Source organism: Ursus maritimus, unplaced genomic scaffold (genome assembly GCF_017311325.1).
Source record: "Ursus maritimus isolate PB19 unplaced genomic scaffold, ASM1731132v1 scaffold_8, whole genome shotgun sequence".
In the NCBI taxonomy this organism is placed as follows: Eukaryota; Metazoa; Chordata; class Mammalia; order Carnivora; family Ursidae; genus Ursus; species Ursus maritimus.
In genome coordinates this window covers 76,609,472-76,628,550 of record NW_024426996.1, presented here as the reverse complement: position 1 = coordinate 76,628,550, position 19,079 = coordinate 76,609,472, and the positions used below count along the sequence as shown (strand labels likewise).

At 41.6% G+C, this 19,079-nt stretch overlaps 1 protein-coding gene across 1 annotated transcript in view; it reads right to left on the bottom strand.

Annotated features, from left to right (window-relative positions):
- STK32B (serine/threonine kinase 32B) overlaps positions 1 to 18,764 on the bottom strand; it is a 275,458-nt gene extending 256,694 nt beyond the window's left edge. The window contains exon 1 of the mRNA XM_008685823.2: positions 18,713 to 18,764. The gene's annotated coding sequence lies outside the window, so the exon portion shown is untranslated. The remainder of the gene's footprint in view (positions 1 to 18,712) is intronic.
- Positions 18,765 to 19,079: the final 315 nt, after the last annotated feature.

The following is a 19,079-nucleotide window of genomic DNA, read 5'->3' as shown; positions in this document are numbered from 1 at the left end:
TTATAGGGTATATATCTATATATGTGTGTATATATACACATGCATATACATATATGTGCATGTGGGTGTATATATATGTGTATATATACTGTATGTGTGTATATGTATCTATAGATGTGGGCGTATGTGCATCTACATGCACACATGTGTACATATACTGATTACTGCATGTGTGTATATGCATGTACATACATGTGTGTGCATATACACACACACAAACACACACTGCTTAGTGTCTCTGTATATGTATCTCTATATACCTGCTTAGTGGGTTGCATACTATATATATGCTTTTTGCACATATGTGTGTACATAAGTATATATGTGCATATATATACTGCTTACAAGGTGCTGGGGATACAACAGTGAACAATGAGGAAACACTGCTGCCCTCACAGAGCTTATATTCTGGTGCATAAGACCAACAACCAAGAGCACACATGAATAAACACATAATGGAATCCCAGGTAGCGACAGGTGCTGTGAAGCAGGGGACTAGAACAGGTGAGGGATATAGAACACTTGGGGGGTGGGTGGTCAAGTGGGGTGGGTATTCAGGGAAGACCCCGAGGGAGGAGACACTTAGGCAGAGGGAGGGGGAAGGGACATTTGAGAAGAGGGAGGAGACACTTAAGAAGAGGGAGGGGACACAAAGCAGAGGGAAGGGGAGGGCAGAGGGGGACACTTAAGCAGGGGGGAGGGGGAGGGGACACAAAGCGGGGGGGGGGGCACAAAGCAGAGGGAGGGGTCACTTAGGCAGAGATCTGTATGGTATGAGTGAGGTTTGCAGAGACCAGGAAAGAGCAATCAAGCAGAGGGGGCAGCAAGCTTACAGATTCTGAGTCAGAGTTTAGCTCAGCGTGTTTGAGAGACAAGAAGGACTGAGTGCAATGAGCGGGAAGACAGAGTGGGTGGACAGGGGTGTCAGAAAAAAAAAACGTGAGCCAGATTGTGGGGTCTTGCAGGCTGACACTGAGAGACTGGCATTCCTTCTGAGCGGTGGGACAGCCGATGGGCATCTGAAGCAGCAACCACACGATCAGATTTACGCTTTATCATACCGCCAGCCACCATGTGGACAGGCTCTCTCCTCGCTCTCTCATCCATTCCCTAGGCGGCATTTATCAGGCCTTTGCCATGTGCCGAGCGCTGAGTCTGGCGCTGATGGACGGGGTGGATGAATACGACCAGTCCCAGCCTCTCAGGACTCTCAGCTGACGGTAAAGGTGCACCACCCACCAGCCAGCTGTGCGGTGAGATGGCCAGGTGAAGCTAAGAGAACCAGGTCTTCCCAACACGTCCCCCTAGGTGGCTACCCAGACCTTCCCAGAACCCACCAGGTCATGCAGGGAAATCCCAGCCACACTGGCTTCAGGAAGACACTGAAGGCATTTGAAAATGCCAGCCATATGCCAGGTACGGTTCTGGGAGCTGCATGGTCTCTGCCCCTAATTTTCATATTAAACCTTTAAGAACACTACGGGCATTCTTTTCAGAAGAACAAACAAGTCTGCAGAAGCTACGTGATGGGTCCAAGTTCACATGGCCAGAAGTAGCAAGGCCAGAATCTGGGCCCTGGCTTCTCCATCTCAAAAGCCCATGCTCTCTCTTCTGGGCTCTGCTGCTTCCAAAACCAAATATCCAGTGTTGTTGGACCCTGATAGGAATCTCCTCCTGACGACTACGGTTTCCCACTGATAAGCATGTGACAAAAGCTGGTTTCAACCTAACTTCTGTATTTGGGAGGGACATGTGGAAAGAAGACAAGCTGTGTGTGGCAGTGGTGTCCTCTCCGGGCCTCAGATTCATCCTACATGTAAGAGGGAGATAATAATGCCCAGCACATTGGGCTGTTAGGGGGGACAGGGTGATACCAGGAGTCTGGTTCCCAGGACGATGACTGTGAGTTTCTGACTGGTCAAGACTCCATAGGTTGCAGATGTTGGGCACCCAACATGATCTCATGTAAGCAAAACAGGATGCCAGTTTCGGTAGCTGGTCAAGACAGTGGAGAGCCCAGAAAACTGGAAGGACACACAGATGGCGACAGTGGGGGTGCATGCCTGTGTCCCCTCTCATTCGCCTCCACACACTGCAGACAGCTCACTATGAACAGCTGGGGGATCTTTTCTGCCCTGAACGGGACAGGCCAGAAGTGCAGGAGGTAACGTAGCTTGGAGCAGCCCTCCACCAATGAAGAAGAGGGAACTGCGCATAAAAACATCAGCTTCTCTAAGGTCAGCTTCCCCCAGGGGACATTCTGCACTGTCACCCAGAGTTCCCATGGGGAGGACCAGGTAAATCCAGGTGCCACAGTGGTGAGTGGCTTCATCCAACACCTATCATTGCCTGCCTCCCTTTCTCTGTCTCACACCCCTTCTCTTGCAGGTGGTTTTTGGGTTTGCCTCCTGATAAACCACTTGTACTTCAATATGAGCTTCTAGAAGAACCCAAGCTCAGGCAATGACCAGCAGGACCATCTACAGTGAGGTAAGCAAGAAGTCTAGAGTATAAAGGATAGGAAGCAAGTACTGACCTGCACTTGCAGGACCCTGGGAGCGATGCCTCCTTGAATTTTGCACCCAGGTGCCATGCTTGCTCACTCTAGTCTGGACCCTACCCAACAGGGACCCTCTCTTCTCCACCCACCTCTTATATCTGTCTGTTTCTTTACTGGGGGCCTCATTCTTTCCTTCTACAAATAGACCTGTGCCTGGGGCACCTGGGTGGCTCAGGAACCAGACTCCTGGTATCAGATGTTGAGCATCTGACTTTTGGTTTCAGCTCAGGTCATGATCTCAGGGTGCTGGGATTGAGCCCTGCATCAGGCTCTGTGCTCGGTACGGAGTCTGCAGGAGATTATTTCCATCTCCCTCTGCTCCTCCCCCTGCTCATTCTCTCTCTCTCTCTCTAAAATAAATAAAATCTTAAAACAAAACAAATAGACCTTTGCCTTCACCAACTGCTGAGGAAAATAGTAACCAACAAATTCAGACCTGTTTTCTTACATCGTGTCATTTGTGAGGGGAAGAGAACAAGCCTTTCACTGCTGATTCCATGGAAAGTCTCTGAATGGCTGGGCTTGGGTCTCAAGGCCACTCCTTAGAGCAAACACTGGTCTAGTTGAATATGGTCTGTGTGGCTGGCATAGACATATCATATGCCCTTCTGGGAGGGTGAGTTGGGGGCCCTGGGCACACATGGAGTGGAGAGGTGTTCTCTAAAAAAAGGGATGTTATAATGATAACAGACGGGATTGCAAAACACACTGGACAGTCAAAAACCACAGACCAGCCTGAACATCCACGGAACCAGCCTGAGACGCAGGATGATGCATCTGGATCTCTACAAATGAACATCTCCAGCCCTGAGTATTGAGATACAAAGCGGGGAGCCGTGAAACCGCGCACAGATATCGGAAGATAAACGGAAGGGGAAGGGAGCCACCGCGTTCGGGCGCCGGGAAGCGGTAGCCACCTGCACGGGGGAGTGGGCGGACTCGCAGACTGGCACCCGCGAGACAACAGATTGAGACCGTGAGCCAGGGAGCGCGCGAGACCAGACTTTTCACGGAGCTCCGGTGTGCTCACTGGAGCCAGAGAAAAACTATTTTTAAAAACTCAAGAATTTCCACTTAGGCATTAAGCGCATAATAGTCAAACTGCTGAAAGTAAAAGAGTAAAGAAAAATCTTAAAAGGAGGACATTACATACCAGAGAGTAATGATTCAAAATTTCCTAATTTCTCATCTGAAACTATGTAGGTCAAATGACAATGGTATAAAATCTTCACCGTAATGAAGGAAAAAACTGTCAACCCAATAATCTGTGTTCGATAAAAATATTCTTCAAAAAAGAAAGTGAAATAAATACATCTCAGATAAAATAAAATTAAGAAAATGCATTGGCAGCAGACCACCACATAAAATACTAAGGGAAATTCTTCAGGCTGAATGGAAATGACATCAGAGAAAAATGCAGGCTTTCATGGAAGATATAAGTAAATACCAAGGACTATTTTCCTCCTAATTTTTAAAAACCTCTCAAAAATACATAGGCACTGTTAATGTGTGCGTGTGTGTGTGTTTATACAGTTTAAATATATATATATGTATATATATATATACACACATATGCAACAATGAAAAAAAATATATATATATATTTAAAGCAGAAAGCTGTAATATTGTATTGGTGATTTATAACCTAAGAAAATGTAATATGTGTGACAACTGTAGTATAAAGTTTGAGTGAGGTGGTAAGTGGACCTATACAGTTGTCAGATTTTTATATTTTATGCCAAGTATAAAATATTAACTCTAAGCAGACTATGAATTAAATTAAGGATGTATATTATATAATCCCTAGAGTATAATTTTAAAACATAGAATAAGAAAGTAAAGCTATAAAGTCAATAGATAAATTAAATGGGGATTGTAAATATCCAATTAATCCAAATCCAAAATAATTTACGAAAAAGAGAGAGAGAGGAGCAGAAAACAAATAAAATCATGGTAGACCTAAATCAAACCATATCAATAATTACATTTACTATCAATGAACCAAACACTCCAACTAAACGACAGAGATTGCCAGAATGGATTTTTAAAAAAGCAAGACCTAACTATATGCTAGTGAAATATAAAAACAGAGAGAATGAAAGTGAATGCATGGAAAAAATTTATGTCATGGAAACAGTAAGCACCAATAAGATAGAATGGCTATATTAATCTCAGAGAAAATAAGCATCAAAGTATATATTAGATATTATTAGCACAGACAGAGAAGAACATTTCACAATGATAAATAGGTCAATTCATCATGAAGACATAACAATCATACATGTGTATATGTCTAACTACACATTCAAAGTATAAGAAGCAAAACTGACAAAACTAAAGGAAGAATTATCTCCACAATGAAACTTGGAGATTTTACACAACTATCTCAGAAATGGATAAACAACTAGATTTTAAAAATCAGTAATGACATAGAAGATCAGAATAACATTAATCACTTCAACTGATATTTATTGAATATTACACCCAATGACTTTAAAATACATGTTTCTTTCAAGTATGTATGGTGTATTCTAAAAGAAACGATACATTGGGCATAAAATGAGTCTCAATAAATGTAAATGGATTAAAAATTTACAGAGTATGTTCTTGGACCACAATGGAATAAATAAGAATGAAGAACAATAATAAGTTTAGAAGAAGACTCCAAATGTTTGGAAATTAAAGAATACATGCCTAAATAATTCATGGGTCAAAGGAGAAATCACAAGAGAAATTAGAAAATACTATAAACTAAATACTAATAAAAATACAATATTTCAAATTTTGTGTGATATAGCTAAAGCAGTACTTGGAGATTTACAGCTTAATAAAGTTGTATTTTTTAAAATATATAAAATTTGTAACCTATGCCTCCATCTTGACAATCTAAGAATATATAAACTGATCAGGGGAATAAGAGAAAGAACATAAATTACTAATTTCAAAAATGAAAGAAGAGTTATAATTACAGATGGCATAGAAATTTAAGGATTATATGAGACTATTATAAACTACCTTATGTCAACAAATTTGATAAACCAGAAAAGTTGCTAAATTCCTTGAGCATTTCAGCTTAACAAAATTCACATAAGGAAAAACCTCAGAAAATCTAAAATTGATTTCGTTGTCGAAAGCTTTTTTTTTTTTTTTTAAGATTTTATTTATTTATTTGACAGAGAGAGACAGCCAGCAAGAGAGGGAACACCAGCAGGGGGAGTGGGAGAGGAAGAAGCAGGCTGCTAGTAGAGGAGCCTGATGTGGGGCTCAATCCCAGAATGCCGGGATCACGCCGTAAGCCGAAGGCAGATGCTTAACGACTGCGCCACCCAGGCGCCCCTGTCAAAAGCTTTTCCACAAAGAAAAGCCCATGCCCAATGACTTCATTCATAAATCTTATCCAACATTTAAAGAAGTAACACCAATTTTACACAAACTCTTTCAGAAAATAGAGGAAAATGTCCCAATTCATTTTATGAGACCAGTATAATCTTAAAAAGAAATTGACAAATACATTACAAACAAATGAAATTACAGATTAATATTCCTTTTGAACATTTGAACATAAATGTAAAATCTCTAGTAAGATATTAGTAAATTGAATTCAACAATATGTAAAAGGATAAAATATACCCAAGTGGTATTTATCTGAGGAATGTCAGATTGGTTTAAAATCTAAAAATCAATCAGTGCAATTCATCATAGTAACAAAATAAGGAGAAGACATGATCATTTCAATAAATGAAGAGAAAGCATTTGATAGAATTCAGCAACCAGACATGATAAATACCTCCAGGAAACTCAGAATAGAAAGGAAGTTGCTAAATCTGATCCAAGGCATCTCTGAAAAACCTAGAGGCCTAACAATGAAATACTGAATGCTTCTTACCCTTTAACGTTAAGAACAAGGCAAGGAATCTCATATTCATGACTTCTCCTCATCGATGTACTGAAGGTTATAGCCATTGCAATAAGGCAAGGATAAAAAAAATGAATACGGGGGTGGGGGAAAACTACTTCTATTAGCAGATGTCATCACTGTTGACGCAGAAAATCTCCAGGAAACCACAAAACAACTATCACAACTAATAAATTAGTAACCAAGATTTCAGGATAGAAGATTAAGAATAAAAATTAATTGTATTTTTATATCTAGCAGCAAACAATGAAAAATTAAATTAAAAATTCCATTAAAATTGATATGATAAGCACTGGATGTTATATTCAACTAATGAATCACTGAACATTATATCAAAACTAATGATGTACTATACCTTGGCTAATTGAATTTAAATTAAAATACACAGAAGAATGCATATGGTATGATTCTATTTATATAAATATCAAAACAGACAAAACTATAGTGTTAGATGGTAAAACTGTTACATAGCAAAGGACTAATCAGTGCAAAATTCAGCATAGTATTACTTTCATGGGGCAGGGAGGGGGAGGTGATTTAGATGGGGGCACATGGGATCTTCTGGGGTACTGATAGTTCTGTTTCTTAAGCTGGGTGGTTGATGGATGGTTTTCATTGGTATTCTTCATATATTCATCATATACTCTTTATATATGGTATTTTCACAATAAAACTGAACTTGATTTTTCATAAAAAAAAAAAACAGTGTCCAAAAAATCCTCATGAAATATTTAAGGAAATTTTTTTTTTATTAAGATTTTATTTATTTATTTGACAGAGATAGAGACAGCCAGCGAGAGAGGGAACACAAGCAGGGGAAGTGGGAGAGGAAGAAGCAGGCTCATAGCGGAGGAGCCTGATGTGGGGCTCGATCCCATAACGTCGGGATCACGCCCTGAGCCAAAGGCAGACGCCTAACCACTGTGCCACCCAGGTGCCCCTAAGGAAATTTTTAATACAAAAAAATGGCACAAAATATTGCTAAAAGAAATTAAAGATATCTAATAATAAGTAGAGGTAAGTAGAAATAAAGACATATACAATGTTCATGGATTAGAAACCTTGAAACTGTTAAGATGTCAGTTACTTTCAAATTGATACTAGATTTAATGTAATCCTAATTATAATGCCACCAGTTTTTCAGAGAAATTGACAAGCAATTTCAAAATTTTTATGAAAATCCACAAACCCGGAATACCCAAAACAGTCTTGAAAAAGAATAAATTTGGAGGATTTATACTACCTTATTTCAAGACTCACTATAAACCTACAGTAATTAAGACTTGCCTAAGGATCAACTAGTAGGTCAACTGAGCAAAATAAAGAGCCTAAAAGTAGACCTCCCACTTATGGAAGGTATCCCATTTTATACAAGGTCACCAAAGCAATCCAGTGAACAAAAGAAAGTCTTTTCAAGAAATGGACTTCCATATACAAAAAAATGAACCTCAACACTTACCTCACACACACGCAAAGTTTAATTCAAAATGCATCGTAACTAACCCTATAAGCTAAAGCCACAAAGCTTCCAGAAGTAAACACAGTAAAACGTCTTCATGACTTGAGTACATTTTCTTGAGCCAAGTTTTCTCACACAAGTCACATTTATAAGCAAAAAATACTTAACAAATTAGACTTCCTCAAAATATAAAATCTCTGTGTCTCAAAACACACCACTAGTAAAAGTAATAGGCAAACCATATTCTGGTTAAAAAAAAAAAAAAAGTCTCATATCTGACAAAGGACTGCTATCTGTATATATATCCCACAACTCAATAATAAAAAGAAATCAACCCCTTTTGATATTCTGTTTTCATTTCCTTTGGATATTTAACCCAGAAATGGGATTGCTAGATCACACAGTAGTTGTATTTATAATTTTTTTAGGAACCACCACACTGTTTTCCATAGTGGATGAAGGAATTTACATTCCCAACAGGGCACGAGGGTTCTCTTTTCCCGCATTCTCACCAACACTTGTTATCTCTTATCTTCATGATAACCACTCTAACATGAGTGAGCAATATCTCATTGTACTTTTAATTTGCATTTTCCTGATGGCTAATTGAGCACCTTTTCATGAACGTGTTGTCCATCTGGATGCCCTATTCAGAAAAATGATTATTTAGTTCCTCTGCCTATTTTTTAATAGGAATTTGTTGTTATTACTGAGTTGTAGGAGCTTCTTATATAGTTTGGATATTAACCCCTTATGTGACATATGATTTGCAAACATATTCTCCCATTCTGTAGGTTGCCTTTTCATTTTGTCAATTGTTTCTTTTGCTGTGCAGAAGCTTTTTAGTTTGATGTAGTCTCACTTGTTGATTTTTGCTTATATTGCTTTTGCTTTGGGTATCATATCCAAAAAATCTTTGCCAAGATCGGTGTGAAGGAAATTTTTCCCTGTTTTCCTCTAAGAGTTTTAAGCTATCAGATTTTATGTGTAAGTCTTTAATACATTTTAAGTTAATTTTTTGGGGTGGTGTAAGATAGGGGTCCAATTTAATTTTTCTGCATGTGATTATCCAGTTTTCCCAATACCATTCGTTGAGGAAACTATCCTTTCTCCATTAAGTGTTCTTGGCTCCTTTGTCGAATATTAGTGCCAGAAAGATATATGCACTCTCACTTTTATTGTAGCATAATTTACAATAGCCAAGATATGGAAACAACCTAAAAGTCCATCCATGATGAATGGAAAAAGAAGATGTGGTGTTCCTAAACAATGGAGTATCATTCAGCCTTGAGAAAGAAGGAAATCTTACCATTTGAGACAATACAGATAGACCTGGAGGGCATTATGTTTAGTGAGATAAGCCAGACAGAGGAAGACAAATACTGCATGATATCACTTCTCTGTGGAATCTAAAACCGCTGAACTGGTAGGGACAGAAAGTAGAAGGGTAGTTACCAGGGGCCGGGGGTAAGGAAATTGGGAAGATGATGTTTAAGCGTACAAACCTGCAACCAGAAGATGAGTAAGTTCTGGAGATCTAATGCACAGTATAGTGATCACACTCAATACCAAACACGTGCAAGTTGCAAAAAGACTAGATCTTAAATGTTCTCACCACAGCAAAGAAATGATAATTATGTGACAGGACAGACGGATCAGCTAACACGAGACGGTAATCACATCTACATATGAAGGTATCAGATCAACACATACACCTCAGACTTACACAATGGTATATGTCAATTACATATCAATACATTTTTCTAACAAAACACATGCAATAAAGATGTTTAGAAAAGTGGGGAAAAAAGACAATTAACCTTTTTTTTTTTTTTAATGGCAAAAGGTTTTGAACAAAAACTCCAGAAAGGAAGATACATGACTGGCCATTAGCACATGAAATAAATGTTGATCATTATTAGTCATCAGCAAATGCTCATTCAAGCTACACTGAGATCCTACGGAACACCCATCAGAAAAGTGAAAGTGAAAATCTGCTGGCAAGGATGTGAAACAAGAGGAACTTTTAGGAGAAATAGAAAATGGCACAACTGTCTTGGAACACCTTTTGGTTGCTTTGCCCAAAACTAAACATACACCCAGTGCATGATCCAGCAATTCCACTCCTAAATATTTACCCAAGAGGAATGAGGTCATATACGTATGAAAAAAAGACAACACAAATTTTTGCAGCAACTTTATGAAAAACAGCAAAAACTAGGAACAGCTCTGGAGTCTATCATGATGAAAATGGATTAACAAACTGATATATTAATAGAACGGAATGCTATTTATCAATGAAAAGGAAAAATGTGCCCGCTACACAGCAGCATGGATGAACTCAGGAACATTAGGCTGCAAAATCGTTATGCAAAGTACAAAATATTCTGAAGCATTGCACACAACGGCACTTACGTAGGACTTCATTTGCCTTAAGTTCTAGAACAGGCAGACCTCCTCTATGGAGGAGGAGAGACTGGGGTGAAGATGAGTTTTGACTGGAAAGGCTCAGCAGGGGAATTCTGGGTGACAGGAATCTTCTCTATCTTGGGGAAGTTGCAAATCACACAGATATATGCATTTCTCCAAATTCAGCAAATGCAAATATAAGATTTGTGCATTTCATTGTACGTACACTTTACATTAAGAAAAACTAGACAAATCTCTTTGCTGAAATATTTAAGGGAAGTGTACAGATATTTGCAATTCCCTATGAAATCAGAAGGATAGGAATTACATAAGTTTGGTAAAATGTTCATGGTAGAGTGTACATGGTGGATGTGGGTGCTGACTATAAAACTCTTTCAACTTTGCTGTATTTTTGCAAATTTTCATACTAAAGTGTTAGAAAATATTAATACACATCCAGTCAGCCCTGCCCTTTGCAGAAAGTACTTTTTGAAGCCTGAATTCAAATCCTCCAAACCCACCCCTGTACACCTGAATCTCCTGGGCTTCTCTCCATCAGTGTTCTTCAGACTGGACTTTGATTATCTGTTTCTTCCTCTGCCTCCTGCATGTATCCAAGAGATCCTAGAAAGCAGGCGCCACGTCTGGTTCATTTTTGTGACCTCAGAACCTAGAACAGGGCCCAGAACAAACCGATCCCCCATACGATGGCGGGACCACGGAGGAGCGAATAAATGAGGCAACAGAAGAAAGGAAGAAACAAACCAAAGCTGGTTGGTTTTATATGAGCCCCACGGAAACTGCCAATAACAGGACAGGACTCGGGGACAAGAAAACTAAGAGAAACCCCAATGACAAGGGTCCTGTTAGAGCTAGAGCTAGACGGTTTGCCAAGAGGATGAGGGCCATGGAAGATCATGAGCCTTGCCAAGCCTGGCCTGCCATTTGTCAACAGTGACAGACGTCACGCACGGTGAGATATTCTGGGAAAACAGGTGTACCTGCCTGCCCCAATGTCATACTTACGTCCAAACAAATGACCCTTCATGCAAGAACTGTGCATGTCACCTACTTCCAAAAAAGCACATTCGGGGGGCGCCTGGGCGGCTCAGTTGGTTACGCGTCTGACTCTTGATTTCAGCTCAGGTCATGATCTCAGGGTCGCGAGATGGAGTCCTGCATTGGGCTCTGTGCTCAGTGGGGAGTCTGCTTGAAATTCTCTCTCTCTCTCCCTCTGCCCCCTCCCCCCCACACACTCACGCTCTTTCTCAAAAAAAAAAAAAAAAAAAAAAAAAGCACATCCAGTAAAAGCCTCCCCTACCTCATCCCTGCTGCCTTGGGGAAAAGTACGTACACCCTGAGGGGTCACTGTCTACCAAGCCGCACTTTGGATTCTGAGCTGTGCCCCCTCATTGAGACCTCATGCAGCCTGACACGGAATACATCGACATGCCCATTTTACATGTGAGCAAACAGAGGCTCGGACCCTACAAGTCTGCCATGTGAACCCTGTGTGCCTGACTCCTGAGTGTCTGCGCGCTCAGAAACCCTTGCTGGCTGACGTCCTGGGGCAGTAACCATCCCAGGGGAAGCCCTTGTTTGCCCGAGGATATTGCATAAGGATGAGCTGCTCGGCATAAACCCAGACCAGGACGGCTCAGTCAGCCCTGGCGCACCCCTCCCAAATACAGCCCACGCCAGTCGGATGGAGGAGGTAAGTGGAGGTGCAGATAGAGAATTCGGTTCAAGGGAAAACCGTCATTGACTCCCCAGCACCCTGGCTGGTGGGAGCGGGGGTGCCAATAGAGAAGGCCAATTACTCATTTAAGATAACTTTTCTTTAAAAAAAAATTTTTTTTTATTTCAGTATAGTTGACGCACCATGTTACATCAGTTTCTGGTGTACAACATAGTGATCCGACAAGCTGCCTTTTGAGAAGGGTCCTAATGGAGGAAGAGGCCAGTGGGGACTACGGGAGGTTGGGGACAGAAGGAGGGGAAGATTTGCTAAGATCCACCTTCCGAGAGAGAGAGAGAGAGAGAGAGAGAGAGAGAGAGAAGAGCAGAGCGCTGTGGGGGCATCGGGGCCCACCTGCGGAAGGACAGCAGGAACCCAGGGCCTCCCTCAGCTCCTCGGACTTCTGGGGATTCTGGCAGCTCGGTCCCAGCCGCACCTGCCTTGGCTTTGTGAAGCACAGGGAAGAAAGGAAGGAGGGGACCCAGAGGCTGGTCCTGCTCTGGCCGAGGTGGAGGCAGGAAATGCTGAGGGACAGTGTAGCTGTCAAAGCAGACAGGACAGCAGGCTGGGGAAGAGCCGGGGAGGGGTCTGGGGACGGGCCGGGGAGGAGTCGAGAGACACATCTGGGAACTGGGCTGTGACCCGCGTGTCAGTCTGAAGGGCCGTGTGTCCCCCCCATCACACAGCGCAAACCTCAGTGACACTCTACCCTACGGTCCAGGCCTGGGAAACTGGTCATCCCCCTCCTCAGGCTGCTGCGAAGTGTGAGCTAGGGAAAGGGGGCCCCGGGGAGTGGGTGAGCCCAGAATAAAAGCAGGAGTGGGGCATTTCACCACGATTTCCAAAGTGGCACCAGGTCACATCTGAAGTACTATTTCTGAATAATCATTCGCTGAGTCAGATTGGGTTCAAAGCGCCCAGAGCAGAGTACATGCGCCTGAAACAGCTTCCGGGGGATTTTTGCTCCAGCCTCTTGCTAGGAAGTTCTTCCCAAACCCTCCTTCTCCCCACCTTGGCTGGACCTTGTACATGCTCTTGTCTTTCTTAGTGCACCACGTGGTAATCAGGGTTCTCCAGGGGAGCAGAACCAGTGAATAAGAGAGAGGGAGAGAGGGAAAGAGAGATTTATTTTAAGGAACTGGTTCCACAATTGTGGCTGGTAAGTCTGAATTCTGCAGGGCAGGCCAGCAGGCTGGAAACCCAGAGGAGTTGGGGTTGCCACCTGGATTCCTTCTTCCTTAGGGGAATCTCTGTCTTTCTCTTAAGACCTTCAACTGATTGGATGAGGCCCACCCACATTATGGGGGAGGGTGTTCATCTGCTCTACCCAAAATCTATGGATTTAAATGTTAATCTCATTTAAAAACTACCTTCACAGGGACATCTAGTCTGGCGTCTGACCAAATATCTGAGTGCCACCGCTAAGCCACGTGACCCGTAAGATGAACCATCACATCCCCTGCCACAATTTACTGTTTCTCATACCTGGTTTTTCAATAAGATTTCGGCCCTCAGGAAGTCCTCAGTCTTGTCAGGAACATAATACCTAAAGCAGCACATGGCCCTGCTCAGTGGCTCAGTGAATGTCTGTTAAATTAACAGGCAACTCAATTCACTTGATAATGCAAACGGTCAGTCATTTTAATGCCCCCTTGGACCCACACAGGCTATTCTCAACATGGCAGCCAAAGTGACCTTCTACAAACTTCACAAGCAGATCGTGTTACTCCTGCAGCCAGAGCTCCCAGGGCCTTCCCTTCTCAATCTTTAGCACAATTGACTAGGTCCTATGTGACCTGGTCCTCGCTGACATCACTGACCTCCTGTCCTGCCATTCTCCCCACCTTGAAGCTCCTCAAAAGTACTGACCACACTGCTTTCCAGAGCCTTTGAACTTGCTGTTCCCTTCGCCTGGAACCTGTCTTCCTCCGTAACTTCCGTTAGGACTCTGCTCACACAGCATCTCACCACCGAGGGCGCCCTGCCACCCTCTGTGACAGCACTGTCCAGCAGAAGCGTCTAGGATGATGGAAATGACCCATAATCTGAGCTGTCCAGTAGGGTGGCCACCAGCCATATGTGGCTACTAAGCACTGAAAATGTGACTAGGGTGCCCGAGGAACTGAATGTTTATCATCTTCTTTATCATTAATTAATTTAAAATTAAATATCCACATGTGGTTAGTGGCTACCCTATGACAGCTCAGCTCTATAAATCAGTAACCTCCCTCTGCCACTACCTCCAGAATACCATACTCCCCACCTTCCTACATTTTAATGTATTTATTACTATCTAATGTGCCATAAATATACACATTTACCCGTTTGTCCTCTCTCTCCCTTCTAAATGTAAGGAAAAACACTCGGATCAAAGTCTAGTTCCTAGCACTGGGTAGGCACTCAATAGTCATGGATTGAATTAATAAAAGAAGAAAAGAAAGGAAAGAGGAAGGAAGGAAGGAAGGAAGGAAGGAAGGAAGGAAGGAAGGATGGAGGGAAGGGGGGAATGAGGGAATGGGGGAAGGAGAAGGGAGGGGAGAGAGGGAGGGGGGAGGGAGGAGAGCAGGGAAGAGAAACTGAGAGGAGTGGAGGCAACAAAAGAGGAGAGGCTGATTCTATCCAGCTTCTTAGATCAATATCTCAGTTTAACTCTATGAGTTGTGACTGGTCCAATCAAGAGTGTTGGGTGGTTAAAACAGCAGGTGCCTGGTCATCCATCAGTCTTTGGTTCAAATCCCAGCTGGGACACTTCCTCCCTGTGTGACCATGGGTGGGCCACTCCATCCTTTGGAATCGCCAAGTCTAAGTATTTTGTCTAGGTTTTTCCACTTCTATAATAGAAATAATATTTCCTTGAGGATATAAGGATATCTGGCATTCAGTATGTACCCAAAGCAAATACTGCCAGAGGAGATTTCTGAGTAAGTGAGAACAGACAGGCTCCTTCTTGTTCTCTAAAAGTCCTTGCCTTCTTTTCATTGTTTCCAAGAGCCCGTCACTGGAAACAGTCGAGGATCACAAATACGTACTTTCCACAAACAAATGTCAAACCTCCCAACAAAGAAAAGCCCAAGACAGTTGGATTCACTGTTGAATTTTACCAAACATTTCAAGAAGATTTAATGCCAATTTTGTCAAACTCTTCCCAAAACTGAAGAGGAGGGAACACGTCCACTCATGTTACAGGCCTGGCATGACCCTGTTACCAAAGCCAGGCAAAGACAGACACAAGAAAACAAACCCCAGGCCAATCTATCCGATGTACTGGGTGCAAAACTCCTCAACAAACCACTAGCAAATCGAATCAATAGCACTTCGGGGGATCACACACCATGAGCAAACGCAATTTATCCCTGGGGTATAAGGATGGTTCGACATATGGAAATCGATTCACGTGATATCCCACAGTAACAAAAGAAAAGATAAAATCCCATGATTGTCTGAATAGAGGCAGAAAAAGCACTTGACAAAGTAAGCAGACTTCCTTGATAAAAGTCCTCAACAGAGTAGGAATAGAAGGGAACCACCGCAACACAACAGACGCCATATATGAAAAGCCTACAATTAACATTATGGTGAAAAACTGAGTTTCCTCTAAGATCAGGAGCAACGCAAGGATGCCCACTATCGCCACTTCTGCTCAACACTGTACTGGAAGTCCAAGCCAGAATATTTAGTTGAAAACAAAATAAAAGGCATCCAAATTGGAAAGGAAGAAGTAAAATCATCTCTGTTTGCAGTTGACATGATCCAATGTATAAAAAATCCTAAAGATGCCACAGAGAAAATAGAACTAGTGAATTCAGTAAAGTTGCAGGACACAAAATCAACATACAAAAATCAGTTGTCTCCATACACTAACAATGAATTAGCTGAACATGAAATTAGGGAAACTGTCCTATTTACAATCGCATCACAAAGAATAAACACTTAGAAATAAATTTAGCTAATAAAGTGAAAGACTGGTATATAGAAAATAATAAAACATTGACAGAAGAAATTAAGACACAAACAAATAGAAGGCACCCATTTCACGGACTGGAAGACTTGCTATTATCAAAATGTCCATACTATCCAAAGCAATTTACAGATTCAATGCAACCCCCATCAAAATCCCAATGGCATTTTTTTTTTTTTACAGAAATAGAAAAAACAATTATGATTTGTATGGAACCACAAAAGACCACAAACAGTTGAATCAGTCTTGGGCAAAAGCAAAGCTGGTGACATCACACTTACTGATTTCAAATTATATTACAAAGTTACAGCCATCAGAACAGCATGGGGCTGACATAAAGACAGACACAGAGACCAATGGAACAGAAAACGGATCCCAGAAAAAAAATCCATGCATATATGGTCAACTGATCTTTGAGCAGGGTACCAAGAATACACAGGGGGAAATGCAGTCTCTCCAACAAATGGTGCTGGAAAACTGGATATCCACATGGAGACAAACGAACTTGCACCCTGATCTCATACCACATGCAGAAGTCAACTCAAAATGGGTTAAAGATTTAAATGTTAAGGCTTGAAACTACAAACCTCCTAGAAGAAAACATTTTTAAAAAAGCTTCATGACTCTGGTCTTAGCAATGATTGCATGGATATGACATCAAAAACACAAGTAACAAAAATAAACAAGTACACCAAACTAAAAAGCTTCTGCACAGCAAAGGAAATAGTCAACAGAATGCAAAGACAACCTACAGCATGGGAGAAAATATTCAGAGGCCTTATATCTGATAAGTGGTTCATCTCCAAAATATGTAAGGAGCTTCTTCAATTCAATAGTTTAAAAAAATTAAGAAACTAAGAACTTGATTTTAAGATGGGCTATGGATTTACAGATGTTTCTCCAAAGATGTACAAATGGCTCACAGGTATGTTAAAACATGCTGAACAGAACTAATCATCAGGGAAATGCAAATCAAAACTACAATAAGGGGCACCTGGGTGGCATAGTCAGTTAAGCTTCTGACTCTTGGTTTTGGCTCATGTCCTAATCTCGGGGTTGTGGGAGGGACCCCATGTCTGGCTTTGCACTTGGTGCAGAGTCTGCTTGGGATTCTCTCTCCCTCTCCCTCTGCCCCTCCCATCATTCCCTCTCTCTCTCTCTCTCTCTCTCTCTCTCCCTCTCCCTCTCCCTCTCCCTCCCTCCCTCTCCCTCTCCCTCTCCCTCTCCCTCTCTCCCTCTCAAATAAATAAATACATCTTAAAAAAAACACACACACAATATCACCTAAGATGGCCACTATCAAAAAACAAAACAAAACAAAACAACAACAAAACAAAAGACAGCAAATGTTGGCAAGGATGTGGAGAAATTAGAGCCCTTGCACACTCTTTGTTTCTATCGGAATGTAATATGTAATATTTCTATGGTGGGAATGTAATACAGCTCAGCCACAATGGAAAACAGCATGGAGCTTCCTCAAAAAATTAAAACTAGAACTACCATATGATTCAGCAATCTCACTTCTAGATATTTACCCAAAATAATTGAAATCAGGATCCGGAAGAGATAACTACACTCCTGTATTCATTGTAGCACTAGTCACAAATAGCCAAGATGTGGTAACAATGTAAACGTCCATCAACAACAGATGAATGAATTTTAAAAATGTGGACTCTGGGAAACAAACTAAGGGCTTCAGAGGGGAGGGGAGTGGGGGATTGGGATAGGCCCATGATGGGTAGTAAGGAGGGCATATATTGCATGGTGCGCTGGGTGTTATACGCAAATAATGAATCATGGAACACTACATCAAAAACTAAGGATGTACTGTATGGTGACTAACATAACATAATAAAAAATTATTATTAAAAAAATGTAGCATATAGGTACAATGGAGTATTATTCAGTCTTTAAAAGAGAAAGAAATTTTACAACACAAATTCTGTAATACAACATGGGTGAATCTTGAGGAAGCCATGCTAAGTGAAATACGCCAGTCACAGAAAGACAAATACCGCAGGCTTCTACAAATACTAAGTATCTAAAAAGTCGTAAATATCAAAGTCCTAGAATCAAAGAAAGGAATGGGGTTGCCAGGGACTGAGGGGCTGGGGAAATGGGGACTTACTAACCAAGGGGCATAAAGTTTCAGCTATGCAAGATATTGCATAAGCTCCAGGGTTCTGCTGCTCAACATTGTACCCACAGTCAACAATAATATATTGCACTTAAAAATGTTAAGAGGGTAGATCTCATGTCAAGGATTCTTTCCACAATAAAAATTCTTTATAAAATGCTTACGCTGCAGGAAAGAGTTGATGTTGGCCATCTCCTAAATTTGTGGCTTTTGTTTTTCCACTTTCCTCATTTGGATCCTCCAGGAAGAAACAGCATAAGCAATCTTGAAGTAATTACCATCGTAATCCACCGAACCCAGGGCTGCCGTGGTAACTTAATTTTCCAAATGAAATTACAGCGGATCCAAAGGAAACTATCCAGACTTTCTTTCGCATTTCAAATTTGGCAAACTGAAATCTTCTGTCAAACAGGAAATTCCCAGTGCCCGGCAACCAACACAGAATCAGACACACAGACATGCACAGGCCCATGACCCTAGGGGTTGGGACTTTCATATTTTGTTAATGAAATGTTTAAAAATCTGTCATCCTTACCTTTCCAAAACTCCCTTTGCCAATGGCCCGCAGAATCTGAAAATGGTCAAAGTTGACTGCAAAAGAAAACGAGGGAAAGAAAGAAACACATCAGATTTGCCAAACCTTGCACGGGTTCCTGAAAGTCCTTCCTACATACCTCCCCGTGTTCCAAATGGGCTTCTGGCTTCAATTGCATTACATCTGCCATGGCAGCACTCCACCACGGAAGGGATACTTCTTACCACATTTTATCCCCCCCGCTCAGCAGCTCCCCAGTGGGTATATGGGATGAGAGACATCTTATAAGCCCAGGGGAAGAGCTCACAGAGAAAAATCTGGACACTTGGATTACCAAATTCTTGGTAATTTGCTGATGTTCCCTTTG